This window comes from Diabrotica undecimpunctata, chromosome 2 (assembly GCF_040954645.1).
Source record: "Diabrotica undecimpunctata isolate CICGRU chromosome 2, icDiaUnde3, whole genome shotgun sequence".
In the NCBI taxonomy this organism is placed as follows: domain Eukaryota; kingdom Metazoa; phylum Arthropoda; class Insecta; order Coleoptera; family Chrysomelidae; genus Diabrotica; species Diabrotica undecimpunctata.
In genome coordinates, this window is record NC_092804.1 from 100,178,369 (window position 1) to 100,194,055 (window position 15,687).

The window sequence follows — 15,687 nt, forward strand, 5'->3', positions numbered from 1 at the left end:
ACTTATCATACCGATCGGTGCTTAACATTGACATGATCGCGTGACCACTTCCCAGCAGTGTTTGGACCTTACGAAGCGCAATCTGTCGGAATTTTGACTTATATTGCGTCTTATTGATGAAACGTAAAACCACTACGCACTAGAGAACAGAATAAACCCACGACAGTGGACTCAAGCTGGCACAAGTGCTCCGAAGCGGCCAAGAGATGGGATTGGGATTGCAAAGGCAGTATTTTAATTGACTATATATGAAAAAGGTATAACTATCAATTGCCAATATTATTGTGCAATGAACAAATTAAAGTTAAGAAAGTATTGTTTCTCCAAGAAAATTAATTCTCTGTTTTACAAAAGCGTTAAGACAATGGCAAAAATTCATAAGTTGAGTTCCTGATGTGATAAATGAAAAAATTAGCTCGACCGAAGATAATTGGCAAAACAAACAGAGCTTATAAAATCGTAATACCGGACAGCATAATGAAGTTGAAAAATGGCTGGAATCGTTGTATTAAACTAAAAGGAAAATATAACGAATAAAATTAACCAAGTTTCTGAAAAAATATATTTTTTTTCAAAGGAGGATATTTATCAGATTACCTAGTAAAACAACGAAAATGTTAGTTCACTTATCGACAAAAATATTAAGAAATCTATATACTATTTTTTAAAATCTTATTAATCATTGAATGTAAGTTCTGCTTAAATAATCCCTAATATACATTTACTCCAAATTATGTAACAGGATTTTAAAATATTTATTTTGATAGTATAATAACTTTACTATTCCTACCTGAAACACAATGGAGTCAGTCACTTTGAATTAATTTGCGGAATCAGATTGGATTTACATTTACATCTCCATGCAGAAAAGAATTCAAACATATTAGGTGTCAAACCAATATATAACAAAAATGTTAATACACATTCTTATTTCAATGGGGCTATTTGGCACAAATGCAATAAGGCGAACGATAAGGATTTCGAGAAGGGAGAGGAGAAGAAATGAAGATATAAGGAAACGCATGGGAATAGAAAGTACACTGATGGATGACATACAACAGAAGCAGCTCATATTGTACGGACATGTACAGCGAATAGAAAACAGTAGACTCCCGAAATAAGTACTCGCATGGACACCTACTAGAGGCCAGAAGAGAGGAAGACCGAAGAAAACATGGATGGAAGGAGTAAGAAAATCAATGAGCTCCAAAGCATTTAGAGAAGGGAAATGGAAGATCCGTAATTGGAGAATGTGCATCGGACAATGTCTATTCTGATACTGATCGTATATTAATTTTCACAGTTCAGAAATTTGTAAGCATAACACAGCATAAAACAGCATAAGATAGGTATTTAGAGGGGGTTTACTACCTCTAAATAACAGGATAATTTTGGATAGTAAAATTATTGTGAAGTAAGTAATATTATAAATTATTGAGTATTCTAGAGCAATACATGTAGGAAAATAGATGTAGATGTATGCAGTAGAGTTAGAGAGGGATGGATGAAATGAAAAGAGGCAAGTGGTGTGATATACGGTCAGAACGATTTCAGTGAATTCTATAACACCGTCATAAGATCAGCATGTTTTACGGAACTTAATGTTGGACAGTTAAAAAAAGGATGAATATTAAATGTCTGTAAAGAAAACCAGAAGGCTTTGATGGATGAGTAAAAAAATGGATTACAACATACAAAATGGATATATTAGATAATGTCTACATAATGTTCAACGTAGAAATAATAATTGCAAAATACGAAGAAGTTAGAACTAATATACCTAGAGGGTGATTCTTTGGGAGTTATAGTTAGACGTTTTAGAGAAACTTGACGTAATCAACAGCTGAAAATTTAGGATATGGGGTTTTTGGATATGTCCAGTTGTTCTAAAATATTTAGAGCTTCCTATCAGTTCCGGATATAGCGAAAGTTGACTAAAACTTTCATTTTTTAAATAAATTGCCCTTTATATTATTGCGGATTTCGATAGAACAGTTCTTGAGAATTATCTCAATATGAGGATTATGCTACCTCATACCGAGTATGTTACGAGATATGACCAATATTTTGAAATAGTCTCCGATTTGACACCCTGTATCTTTATATTGAAATTGTAAATATTTGCTGTAATATAATTTTTTGTAATAATTATAGTCAATTTTATTGAAACTGCACATATTGTGCATGTAATATTTAATAAACAAGATGATTCAAAACATGACTTTAAAACTTTTTCAACTTTCTTAAATGAATCACCCTATATTATCACGATATTAGAAAGAACTATATTGTTCTTTGAGTTTATTTAACTACTTAGTATACATAAATCTGTTTATGTATTGAGACATCTGTTTTAAATTTTTGTATTATAATTTTGATTCCTATTGTATAGCATGCCATGGTAATTTTAGTTGCCAATAGTTCTCAAAAATGTAAGTCTGTTTATTTGTGTATAATTTATGTGGGTTGAGAACTGTCAACTAGAATTTTCATTGAACGCTATACAATAGGATACAAGATTGTAATACCAAAAATTTAAAGCTTATATATAGTATCCGAAATTGAACAAGCATTTGAAAAACCTCCTCCTCAGTCCTAATCCCTTTTGGGATGTAGTGACACCATCAGGCCTTTACAGTTTTTTCACGATTTTCCTCCATCCTTACCTGTCCTGGGCTAATTGTTCGGCTTCATGTAACCCTTGGTTAATCAATATTTTTGTTTGATCTACCCAACAGCTTGGAAATCTTCCCCTAGGTCTCTTTCCTTCAACTCTACCCTCGACTATCAGTTTTTCAATCGTACGTGTTCTTCTAGCAATGTGTCCAAAATACTGCAAATATCTCTGTTGTATTTGTTTAAGCAATATTTCCTATATGTTCTAATATCGATACTTTAGTGCGATGATCAATCCAGGATATTCTAACATGCGGCGGTATACCTACATTTCAAAAGCGTCTAGTTTATTTTCATCCGCTTTCTTTAAGGTCCACGTTTCGGACTTTTGAAAAACACTGGTCTTTATAACAATACGGACTAACTTAGTAAAGGGCAAATAACCATGTAGATTGAAATATTATACTTAGTTGTAACACAAAACAATGAAGATAGTAGATTAGATATAATCTACTATCTAATAAAATATATAAGGAATATATATTTTGGACGAAGATTTCGTAAGTATTAAAAATGATATACAGTGATCAGATAAACAGCAAAAATCTTAGGATTACAAGATTATAGCGGAAATAAAAAATAGGGCCATTGACTCAATATTATCTAGGAAAAGGGGAGTATTATAAATATAATGTATCTAATACTCAATAAAATATTAAAGTTACCTGCTACACGAGTTGATCTTACTAGCTACCTTTATATTGTTTGTCTCAAAATATATCGTTTTAACTTTTCCGTCCTTAAAGGATTAGTGGTATTATCGCCATTATTAATAGACAAATACGTTTTAAATTTCTACCTGACAGCTCAGGGTTGAATCAGGTACGGCTAATGTAATCAGTCATTAAAAATCTCTTTTCGTAAAAAATGTTTCGTCCACGGAAAAATAATCGCTCGAGATCTACTAAACATAATCAAAAGTATTTGTCATTGGACGCAAAAAAATAGTTAAAAATGTGTGTCATACTTTAATAGATAGGGGCTTAATCTAACAAAATGTTGTGGAAAGAACATATTTACTTACAAAAACGTCGATATCGTCGACAAGGGCTATTGTAAGCGGAGAACCATTGACAGGACGAAAAAAAGTAGTAATTTTTAGTCTCATTATTTGGACAGTACTCAATAAGATATTATTATAAGACGAACAATAAGTTGTTCTTTACGAAAATCAGATAGTTCCTACGTTAGATAAATTAAATTGAAGTTATAGGAAGAAGAAACAAATATAGATACCACTCTCCATACAGTCCTTTCTAAAATAAGTTTTAAACACTCGAAGAACTGAGTATCTCTCTGAAATTATAGGTTAGAAAACAAATCTATCATATATCTGGATAAAACATGGTTTGATACTCATGATATAGTATGTAAAAGAAGGTCAATTTTAGTAAAAAATGTCATACGAAAGCATCTTTAAATACATGAAAACGCATAACAATAATTCACGCCAGTTCGAAAGATATGTGGATTCTAAACTGTTTGTTCTTATCTGCAAAGAATATCAAAGACTTCAGCTTAGACTATCATGAAGATACCAGTGCAGAACTTTTTGAAAATCGGTTTCAAAATTCTCTTTTGAAAAATATTCCTGAAAGTAGTGTAATCGTCATGAATAACACAAGCTACTACAGTCTAGAGCTACAAAAAGCGCCAAACAAGTACTAAAACTGAAATTTATGAGTCTTTATTAAAAAATGTTAATTATTTTAAAGCCATACATATCAGTTTTAGTACTTGTTTGGCGCTTTTTGTAGCTCTAGACTGTAGTAGCTTGCGTTATCCATGACGATTACACTACTTTCAGGAATATTTTTCAAAAGAGAATTTTGAAACCGATTTTCAAAAAATTCTGCACTGGTATCTTCATGATAGTCTAAGCTGAAGTCTTTGATACTCTTTGCAGATAAGAACAAACAGTTTACAACCCACATATCTTTCGAACTGGCGTGAATTATTGTTATGCGTTTTCCTGTATTTAAAGATGCTTTCTTATGACATTTTTTACTAAAATCGACCTTCTTTTACATACTATATCGTAAGTATCAAACCATGTTTTATCCAGATATATGATAGATTTGTTTTCTAACCTATAATTTCAGAGAGATACTCAGTTCTTCAAGTGTTTAAAACTTATTTTAGAAAGGACTACATGAAGAGTGGTATCTATATTTGTTTCTTCTTCCTATAACTTCAATTTAATTTATCTAACGTAGGAACTATCTGATTTTCGTAAAGAACAACTTATTGATCTTCTTATAATATCCTCTTGAGTACTGTCCAAATAATGAGACTAAAAATTACTACTTTTTTTCGTCCTGTCAATGGTTCTTCGCTTACAATAGCCTTTGTCGACGATATCGACGTTTTTGTAAGTAAATATGTTCTTTTCACAACATTTTGTTTGATTAGGCCCCTATCTATTAAAGTATGACACACATTTTTAACTATTTTTTTGCGTCCAATGACAAATGCTTTTGATTATGTTTAGTAGATCTCGAGCGATTATTTTTCCGTGGACGAAACATATTTGTTACGAACAATCTTCACTGATATACTATACACACAGTAGCAAGTAGAGATTGTTAATGACTGATTACATTATAGCCGTACCTGATTCAACCCTGAGCGGTCAGGTAGAAATTTAAAACGTATTTGTCTAATAATAATGGCGATAATACCACTAATCCTTTAACGACGGGAAAGTCAAAACGATATATTTTGAGACAAACTATACTAAAACCGGGCAATTTAAAATACTGATGGATTTATTTGAACAATGGAACAATTTAAACAAGTTAAATTTCACTTTTAACTTTTTCAGTAGTATTTTAGTTCAAAAAATTTAAAAAATGAAATTTGACTTTTCAAACAAAGGTTCAAATAGATCTATCAGTATTTTACATTGCTCGGTTTTAGTATAAAGATAGTTATAGTACGGTTAGCTCATGTAGCAATTAACTTACGTTGAGTTATTAATATGGCATTTAATTCTCGCATTGTTTAATTATATACAGAAAATAGAAAGTGGGACGTTAAGAAATATAAACTAATTTTAATTTAAGATGGCACCCTTGAGAATTTTTTTTACATTATATATTAATATATGTACATTTTATATAACAAATTACAAACACATTTTATCCAATAATGACTCTAAAGGACACTAAAGATTAAACCTTGGACTGGACACTTATACGGTACTACTACATTTTCTTCCTCTCGAATGTTAAATAAATATATGTTTAAAGTAGGAAAGTTCCAGGGGGTTGCCTGTATGCCAGAGTAGTTAAAAAAACTACACTGAAGTGAAAACTTCCAGTGTAATTGGTATATGTTGATATATTGGTATTTGTTCAAATTGTTAATAACCTCATCACCAAGCAGGAGATGTTTTTTTAAATATGTATTAAATGCTTAAAGATATAAATTGAAACAACATATTGTCAAAGAACACTGTTCAAAGAACAACTGTTCGGGGACACTACTCACGAAACACAATACAAAACTACAGTCGCATCTGTGTTGATCAAAAGATACCAGTCATCTAAAACTAGTTAAACTTAGTTGCCTTCTAAGTTTACTGAAGATTGTCTAATAAGGCCTAAAACGTTCGTTCTGAACAATTTGTACAATTGCAATCCATTTGAATTTTTAATTTTAACGTTTTATTAAACATATTACCAATTAGACTGAAAGATTGTAGTTTTTCTTAATATTTTTTTCTTATTATGTCTTATCTTTATTTATTAAAGGTAGTATAGTCCATTTATCAGAGAATTGACCTCTAAAAATCATACGAACAAACTAAATTTTGCTGAAAATGTTAATTTTAAGGATCCCAAAAAATATCCAAAAAAGCTTACCACTCCTACCCTCCAGCTTCCCCCTTAATCTCCCCTCGCAGGGGAAAAATCGATTTGCCAACAATCTGTACGCTGTAGAAAAAACTGATTTAAATAAAACATGTAACTAAAATCATTTTTAATAAAAATATTTATAAGCACTCTTTTCGTAGAATGTGTTCTCTCAGAAACAACGGTTGAAGCGACCGGCGATGTTAAAAGTCAGTTACGCGCGCGAAATCAATTTTAAATAAAATTTGAATCGACTCGACGGTAAAAATTCGATATATTTGGATCAGAGTGTCTTATCTACAAAAATTAAAATGTGTTTTAAATGTGAAGAGTGCAACTTTTGTATGCAATCTTTGTATTTGCCTCAATTATAGTCAGTTTCTATAATCTGTTCAATAAATAAACATTGCGCGATTTTTCCCATTTTTACGATTCTCATGAGATCAATAATAATATCAATTTCATTGACCGGTCGTAGTGGAATTTTCATTATCAGAGCCTAGTTTTTAAAACATTTCGAATTTGAGTTGTGGCAACAAATATGAGAAATTTGAAATATGCCTAAATAACGCAGATTTCAAATGTCGCACATTTCTTGCTAAAACTCAAAACCAAGATTTTATGCTAAAGGTTTCAAAAATTAGACTCCATCTATGAAAATTCCATAGTTACCGGTCGATAAAAGTAATAAATTTTATTGATCCCATGAGAATCGTAATAGTATATTACTTTATGAGGCGGAGAAGCATGACTTTTCTTGACGCGCCCGATATTACGCGCCGAACGAAGTGAGGCGCGTAATAGAGGGCAAGTCGAGAAAAGTCGCTTCTTTGCCGAATAAAGTATACTATTTTTTCTTCAAACGTAGCAATTTTCAACCATAAATAGTACAATTCATACGCTATTTTTACTCGAAATTAACGTGACAACTATCAAAGTCGTCTAGATGTTAGAAATTAAAATAATTAAGTCGTCGGTGGGATTTGCGTCTCCCTGGTTACAGTTGTTTGACAGTTGTTTGCAATTATTAAAGACAGCTTATTGTTGTTGCAACCGCAAGCGCAAATTTAGTGCGAAAATGGAAAACCTAAACGAAATTGAGTCCGCGGCTAATGATGCAGTAGCACGTTTGGGGCCCTCCAAGTCCGATAAGAACGATAATGCTTAAAAAATTTTAAACCCTCATGATTCGCCAACATCGGGAATGATTGCTGAAAGTTGTTCTCGACCATCAGTATCATCAACAATTACCAATGCGTATCAAAAGTCGGGAACATTTTTGCACGGTTTCAATTTTGAAAATGCCTCATTAACTAATTGTACTTAATATTACTAGAAATAAAAATGATGTTTAATTGTTGTTAATGACATTTGTCCCTCCGCCGTCAAGAAATGGGAAAAAAACTGCTGCCGGCGGAGACATCAAACTTTGGCAGGATCAAGTTAGATAAGTAATGTCATCATTATTTGACGTTTGAAGAAAAAAATTTTTATTTATTTAACACCTGTATAAAAACTGAATTTATTTACGGCAACATACAGAAATTGTATATTCGAGTCGATTGTAGATTTTTGTCGATTAGTCGAGTTGATACAAATTTAAATTTAAGTTTTGTTTAAAATTGACTTAGCGCGCGTAACTGACATTCATAAGCGTCAGTCGCTTCAAGCTTTGTATCTTAGAAAACGGTTCATTCTACACAAAACGTGCTAATAAATATTTTTGTTCAAAATTATCTCGTCTACATCTTTTATTTGAAACGTTTTTTTTTACGGTGTACACATTCTTGGTAAATCGAAATTTTTTCCCAGTACGAGGGGGGGTTAGGGGGAAGGACAGAGGTAGAAGTGGTAAACTTTATTGCATCTCTTTTGTGGTCCCAAAACTGACATTCTCAGTAAAATTCAGCTTGTTTGTATGATTTTTAGAGCTTCAGTGACGACTGTAGTATTAGCCGAAGTGAAAAAAGGCGTTCCCATAAAACTTTGTTAGTGGTTGTGAAAATACCTTGATGGAATTAAAATAAAAACTAACACTAGAATTATATTATTGTCCAATGTTATATAAATGAAAATAGTTTCTAAACACATATTTCCTATTATTTGACCATTTAGAACCCGTTTACATTGACAATTCCTCTGTAAACTTTCCTTTTTTCAGCTTAGCAAAATATCTATGCAAAATATCCCTATGCAAAATTCTGCATCGTTTATGTAGTCCTATTAGAGGCTTTTTTTTATCTATTTTATATTTTAAATTATATGGCACATTTAACTAAGACGTACTAGATATAAATATATACTATTATATATATATATATATATATATATATATATATATATATATATATATATATATATATATATATATATATATATGTATTAGATGGAAGGTTACTGCGAGTAGACGGTATAAACTAAGCTAAAAAGAATCTCGGTCAAGCTCGCAAAAAGATGAAAGAAGTTTAAAAAAATAACAAAAAGATAAAAATATGAAAATCAACTGAATTTTTGTATTTACGGATCAATACGGTGCAGCCAAGTTAGAATAGATGAAGTTAACTTGGGATAGGATCACGATGGTAGCAACGCTACAAATTGATTGTATAACAACCAACTATTATTTTTAAGCAACAATTATTTTCTGTTGTGATGTGTTAATTTTTTGGACTACTGGATTGTAGAGAAAACTTAAGATTAATAAAATAAATAATTTCATGTGTACATACACTAGGTTAGTAAGGGATTCTGTAGTAAACATTTTTTATATAATCACATAATATGTATTTCTAGTGACTTAACGTAACTATGGTCATTAAGCGGATTAAAGATGGGAAATCACCAGGACCTGATGAGGTGCATGGTGAAATTTTAAAGCTATTAAAGGCACACCAAATCATAGCTCTGAAGCTATTTAACAACATCTACGAGATTGGTTACTTACCAAAAGACTGGCTACTATCAATATTCATTCCACTTCCTGAAAAAGCCAACTCTAGAAAATGTGAAGAACATAGATTAATTAGTTTGATGAGCCATGTACTTAAAGTACTCCTTACAATCATTCACTTGCGCATATACACCAAATTAGAAGAACATCTGAGTGAAGTTCAATTAGGATTCAGAGCAGGATTCGGAACGAGGAGATCACTTTTTAGTTTGCAAGTTCTCATACAGAGAGCCAGAGATGTCAACTGCGATGTGTATGCATGTTTCATTGATTTCAATAAGGAATTTGATAAAGTCCCACATGGGAAACTAATCGATATCCTAAAAACATCAGAACTGAATGATAAGGATATAAGACTGATCTCAAATTTATATCTCCAAGAAAAAGCAACAGTACGATTAGAAAATGAACTGTCCGAGATCTTCACAGTCAAAAAAGGAGTTAGACAGGGTTGCATATTGTGACCGGCATTATTTAACATATACTCTGAAAACATCTTTAGAGAGACCTTGGACGAATCAGAAGATGAGATAGCTGTAAATGGCCAACTTATAAATGACATTAGAGTGTTGCTGGCAGATAGTGCGCAGGGGCTCCAAAGGATGATGGATAACGTTGTAGAAGCATGTCACAAATAGGGACTAAAACTAAATTGCAAGGAGACAAAAATAATGATCATTAGTAAGAACACCGGCATAAACGCCCAAATTACAATTAACCATACACCGTTAAGAGTGAAAAAAATATGCTTTTTGGACTGCAATATTAAGGATACTTGGGATCACAGCTACGAAATAAAAACTCGTATTGAAAAAGCCAGAAACTCAGGTTTCAACAGCCTTAGGAAGATTCTCTCCAACTTATCTTTAAGTATCAATATACGCATAAGAATTCTTAGATGTTACGTCTTTAGTGTCCTCCTCTATGGAGTAGAAAGCTGGAGCCTTACAGAAGATGCCATAAAACGATTTGAGGCATTTGAAATGTGGGGCTACCGACGTATGTTTAGGGTCTCATATATACACCACACAAGTAACATAACTATTCTCTAGAGGCTAAGAAAAGACAAAGAAATTATTAACACCATAAAAAACAGAAAATTACTTACGCATGATGTGGCTTCCTTCGGCCACATCATGCGTAATGATAAATACCGACTTCTACAGTTGATTTTACAGGGCAAGATTGAGCGTAAGAGAGGCCCTGGGCGTAAACGTATATCCTGGCTGGCCAATCTTAGGAAATGGACTGGTCTAACATCAACTGATTCATTTCGAGCTGCTGTGAATAGAATAAGATGGGTCAATGTGGTCGCCAACATCTCTAGAAGATAGGCACATTTAGAACAAGAAGTGACTTAACTTATTTCGAAATGATCTTTCAATTGTGTTTTTTTGCAACTGATAGTTTTTGTTTAAAAGCTTTTTTTCGAAAATTTCAAAGAATAATATGATTGATAGATACCCTGAATAACATTTTGATCGATAAGCTGAAGTAAACGTGGAGAGATTAGCGGCAAGAACGTGCTTGGGATCTGCTTATCCTGTGATCTAAAGTTTTGTCCATTTTGGTGGTCTGTTATATTATGAAATACGGGTAAACTTGTGTCGGATAGTTTTGACAGATTTATAAACTTTTTACTTCTGGGCAAATTCTTGGTGGAACCGCTGACTAAACACTTCTCTTGTAACCCAAGTGTTTTGTTGATTCCTGTAGGTGAATAACAGCATTGTAGATGATAGCATCAAGTCCTTGTAGACACTTTGTCTCAGGACTAGCAACTTCATATAGAAATCCAGGATTTGATAACGTTGCCATGTTATCAAATCCACTGGTAACTTTAACATCTTAATATATAAGATCGAATAATGTAAACTTAATGTTAACCTACAACAGGTTTTTACCCAGATATTTAGTGGCTTTAAACATTTATACCTAGACACTGATGATGGAATATGGATTCCGAAAACGTTTTGTCTTTATGATATAGCCCGATTGGGTTTTTTAATTATATACCTTTTATAAAGGATTTTAATAAATTTTTTGTGATACAAGGTATACAGCCAGCTACAGGAATTTAGTTTCCTTGTGAATATTAAGAAACTGACTAACACTATATGAATCCGAAATAATAGACGAATATCAGGGAGGGTTTAGGACAGGCAGATCTACAATTTTGATCAGATTTTTACGATGAAAAAAATATTGCACAACACCTATGACCAAAATCTAAGTTTATTTATTTCGTTTATAGACTTTAGGCAGGCATATGACTCAATTAATAGAGAAAAACTATACGAAACGAAGGAGTTGTTAAAAATACCTACGAAACTTATTAAGTTAGTGGAAATGACCTTAAAAGAAAAATTAAATAAAGTGATTCTGGAAGGAAGGTTATAAGAGTCTTTTACGGTAAGGTATTGAAATATATATCTCTATTTATATATTGAAAAAATCTGTGTTGAACAGAAAATCTCTAGGAATGGAAAACGTGGCAATTGAAATTTGGGGACTAATTTGATCAAAACAGCATACATGAAATTTGGACATTTGGAATTTGAGATGTGGACACAGTATAAAATATAAATACATAGCAATATGTTCATAGACCTGGTGAATACAATGACATAATTTACGAGTAGTAATAAGGAGGAAGGTGATGGTAATCAGTAGGACAAGCTGTAAAATAATGGAGGGACAATATTGTGGAAGCATAGTAACCCATAATAGTCCCTATCTTTAAAAAAATAACAGAAAAACCAGAAAACAAATTACAAAAGAATCATACATAAAGTTAACTGAACGTTACGTACCGTTTTACAAATTTGTGTTATATTTAAGGATACTTCCTCATCTACTGAAGAAAACTACACAGACCGTTTTGTGACTATACCTTAATAGTGTTTTACCTGCTTTTTAAAATATTTTGTTTACATTAATCTTGAAGTATATTCTGAAAATAACACAAATGCATTCTGTGGCGAAAATGAAATTGCATTCCAAATAAATTTAAGCTTCAAAGCAAACCAGAATTAATTTGGTTTATAGTTTAATATAGAACTTAGGGCATGAATGAGCTTTTGACAAAGTCAACTTTTTTATATTTTATTAAATATTTCTGCAATTCAAATCTATAATAAGTATGAAAAAATATATTTTTTTGAAATTTTTTCTTTTATAGTAAATTATTCTATCGATACTCAAGAATCTTGGGAAATGATAGACGTACGGGTTTTAAATTAAATCCCCAACCACCAATACATTTGATATCTATTCGACGATACATAATTGCAAAAAAAAAATAATAAACTTCTCTGAGGAACAATAATAAAAAAAGGTTTGATTAGGTAGATTACTGCATTGCTCTAAGAAGATAAAGTAGCAAAAAATTAGATAATAAAGCAATTCTTATTCAACAACAACTGAAAAAATTAATAAAATTTTCTAGGGAACAATAATCAAAAAAAGTTTGATTCGGTTCCTGCGTCAGCCTAAGAAGATACCATAACAAGAGATTTAGCCATTTACTTATTAAGACTGAAATGAATTATACAAAAATGAAACGGAAGGAGAAAGATAATTGAAGTTGGTAAACGGTTGATAATATATTTTTCTGAGAGTTTAAACTCATCGTGAATAAATGATGGCATTAAATATGAGATGACTACAAATACGAAGAAACATTTAATATGGCGACATTAAAAGTAGATATCGTGAGTTCTTAAATTTTTAAATAAATGGTTGTTATACATAGTATTATTGTATAAAGTATGTACAAGTTGGTTAATAAAAAAATATGATTAAAGGGAATTTCATAAAAATTAAAAACATTTAACAATTATACCGTACAGTCATACCAAGAAGTAAAAATATCAGAAATAAATAAATCGATTATAAACATAAGATATGTAGTATTGATTTTTTGTTCGGTATTATTAATTTTTTCACCAAACTACCACATTAGTAGTAATATTTTACAATAAATGAACATTAAAGAATTTTGAGATATTTCGAATATCTTATATTTTTAATATCCACTCACAGCCTCTTATAATCCAATCAAAAGTGTTTTGCGTTGATATACCCTGTATATGATACTACGTAGTGACCTAGACATTGATACGAACAAAATGTGTGTAGGTTTTGTCTTTGTCGGCGATCTAGCTTACGTCAGTGAGTTAATGGTACTGTGCAACCTGTACCACTGCTGTTCATGGCGATGGTCGAATTTCTCTCTGCTGGTTTCGCCCACATGGTCCGTTTCTGGAACAAGAAATACTTTGATATGATTTTTTTAGATAAAAGTTACAAGTGCTTAGTGATGTTTATGGTGATATGTTCTCTGCTTGTTGTCTTAGGTCAATGTGAACTTGAAATAAAAAAGTATATTTACAAGAACTCATATTGTTTATAAAAGTTCCGAGTTCCTTTATCATTTTATTATCGTATTAAATTTTAACCACTGATGGAAATTTTATAATAACAAAAAATAAATTAAATATAAAAAAATTTTATCAGTCTTGTTTTGCGTTGTGAAAACCAACTAAAAACTAAAAAATAGAAATAGGTAGTCCATTCTTCAGAGAGTTTATCCCTAAAAATCATTCGAACAAGCTGAATTTTGCAGAGAATATTAATTTTGGGACCGAAAAAAAGATGCAAAAAAAAACCTTAAACCTTCCTCGCAGGGGGGTAAAAACGTATACAAATCGATTTGCCAAAAATCTGTACACTGTAGAAAAAAAAGGTTTCAAATAAAAAATGTAGCTGAGATAATTTTAAACAAAAATGTTTATAAACATTTTTTGTGTAGCATGTCAGTTACGCGCGAAATCAATGTTCAATAAAATTTGTATCAGCGGGACGGTAAAAATTCGATATCTTTTGATCCAAATGTCCTATCGACAAAAATAATTATGCGTTTTAAAGGCTATGTTTGCCATTTTTTACGATTTTAGTGAGATCAATAAAATTAATCACTTTCATTGACCTTCTTCTTCTTCTTCTCGTGCCACTCCTAGCGGAGATTGGAAATCATCATGGCCACTGCGACTTTGTTAGCAGCGCGCCTAAAAAGTTCAATCGAACTACACCCGAACCATTCACGTAGATTACGAAGCCACGATATTTTTCTTCTTCCCACACTTCTTTTGCCCTTAATTTTGCCCTGCATGATATTTCTTAAAAGTTCGTACTTTTCACCTCTCACAATGTGCCCCAAGTATTCCATCTTTCTAGTTTTTATCTCATTTAGAATTTCGCATCTTTTGTCTAAAGTTTGGAGTACTTGCGTGTTAGTGACGCGGTCCATCCATGATATTCTGAGAATGCGCCTATAGCACCACATCTCGAAAGCTTCGATGTTTTTTGTGGTCAACTGTTTTAGTGTCCAAGCCTCTACTCCATACAACAGGGTAGAAAAGACATAACACCGCAGCATTCGTATTCGTAACTTTATATTGATATCACGATTGCAAAAGAGTTTGCGCATTCTATTAAAGACTGATCTAGCGATTTCTATTCTACATCTAATCTCTTTTGTTTGATCAGTATCGTCTGTGATCCAAGCACCTAGATATTTATAACAGGACACACGCTCAATCGTTGTATTGTCTATTACAAGATTAGCTCTGATGTTCTTTGATTTCGTGATTACCATAAATTTAGTTTTTTTCAAATTAATTTTCAAGCAGTAACTGTTACAGTATATATTGAGACTTTGAACGAGATGTTGTAGTTCTACTAGCGTTCCCGTTAGGAGAACCGTATCGTCAGCATACCTTATATTGTTGATCGTCTCACCATTTATTATCAGACCAAGATCTTCTTCCTCGAGTGCTTGTTCACAAATAGCTTCACTATACAGATTAAACAAAAGTGGCGACAAGATGCATCCCTGCCGGACTCCTCGACGGATTTGAATTTCTTCTGTTAGCCTACCCTCAACCTTCACATTTGCTGTTTGATTCCAATATAAGTTGCATATAATTCGAATATCTCGGCTGTCTATATTTTTCTTTATTAGAATTTGTCTTAGTGGTTTATGTTGTACTTTGTCAAAGGCCTTTTCGAAATCAATAAAGCAGGTGTAAATTTCTTGGTTCATGTCTAAGCATCTCTGTGAGAGAACGTTCATTGCAAACAGAGCCTCCCTTGTACCCAGCCCTTTTCTGAATCCCATCTGAGTGTTACTGATGTCTACGT

At 32.1% G+C, this 15,687-nt stretch overlaps 1 protein-coding gene and 1 long non-coding RNA gene across 3 annotated transcripts in view; one reads left to right on the forward strand and one right to left on the reverse strand.

Moving 5' to 3' along the window:
- bs (serum response factor blistered) overlaps positions 1-15,687 on the forward strand; it is a 396,649-nt gene that overhangs the window by 184,757 nt on the left and 196,205 nt on the right. The window lies entirely within an intron of this gene.
- Positions 5,015-15,687, reverse strand: part of LOC140434757 (uncharacterized) — a 57,492-nt gene continuing 46,819 nt past the window's right edge. Inside the window, exon 3 of the long non-coding RNA XR_011950084.1 lies at positions 5,015-13,746. This is a non-coding gene — a long non-coding RNA (uncharacterized lncRNA). The remainder of the gene's footprint in view (positions 13,747-15,687) is intronic.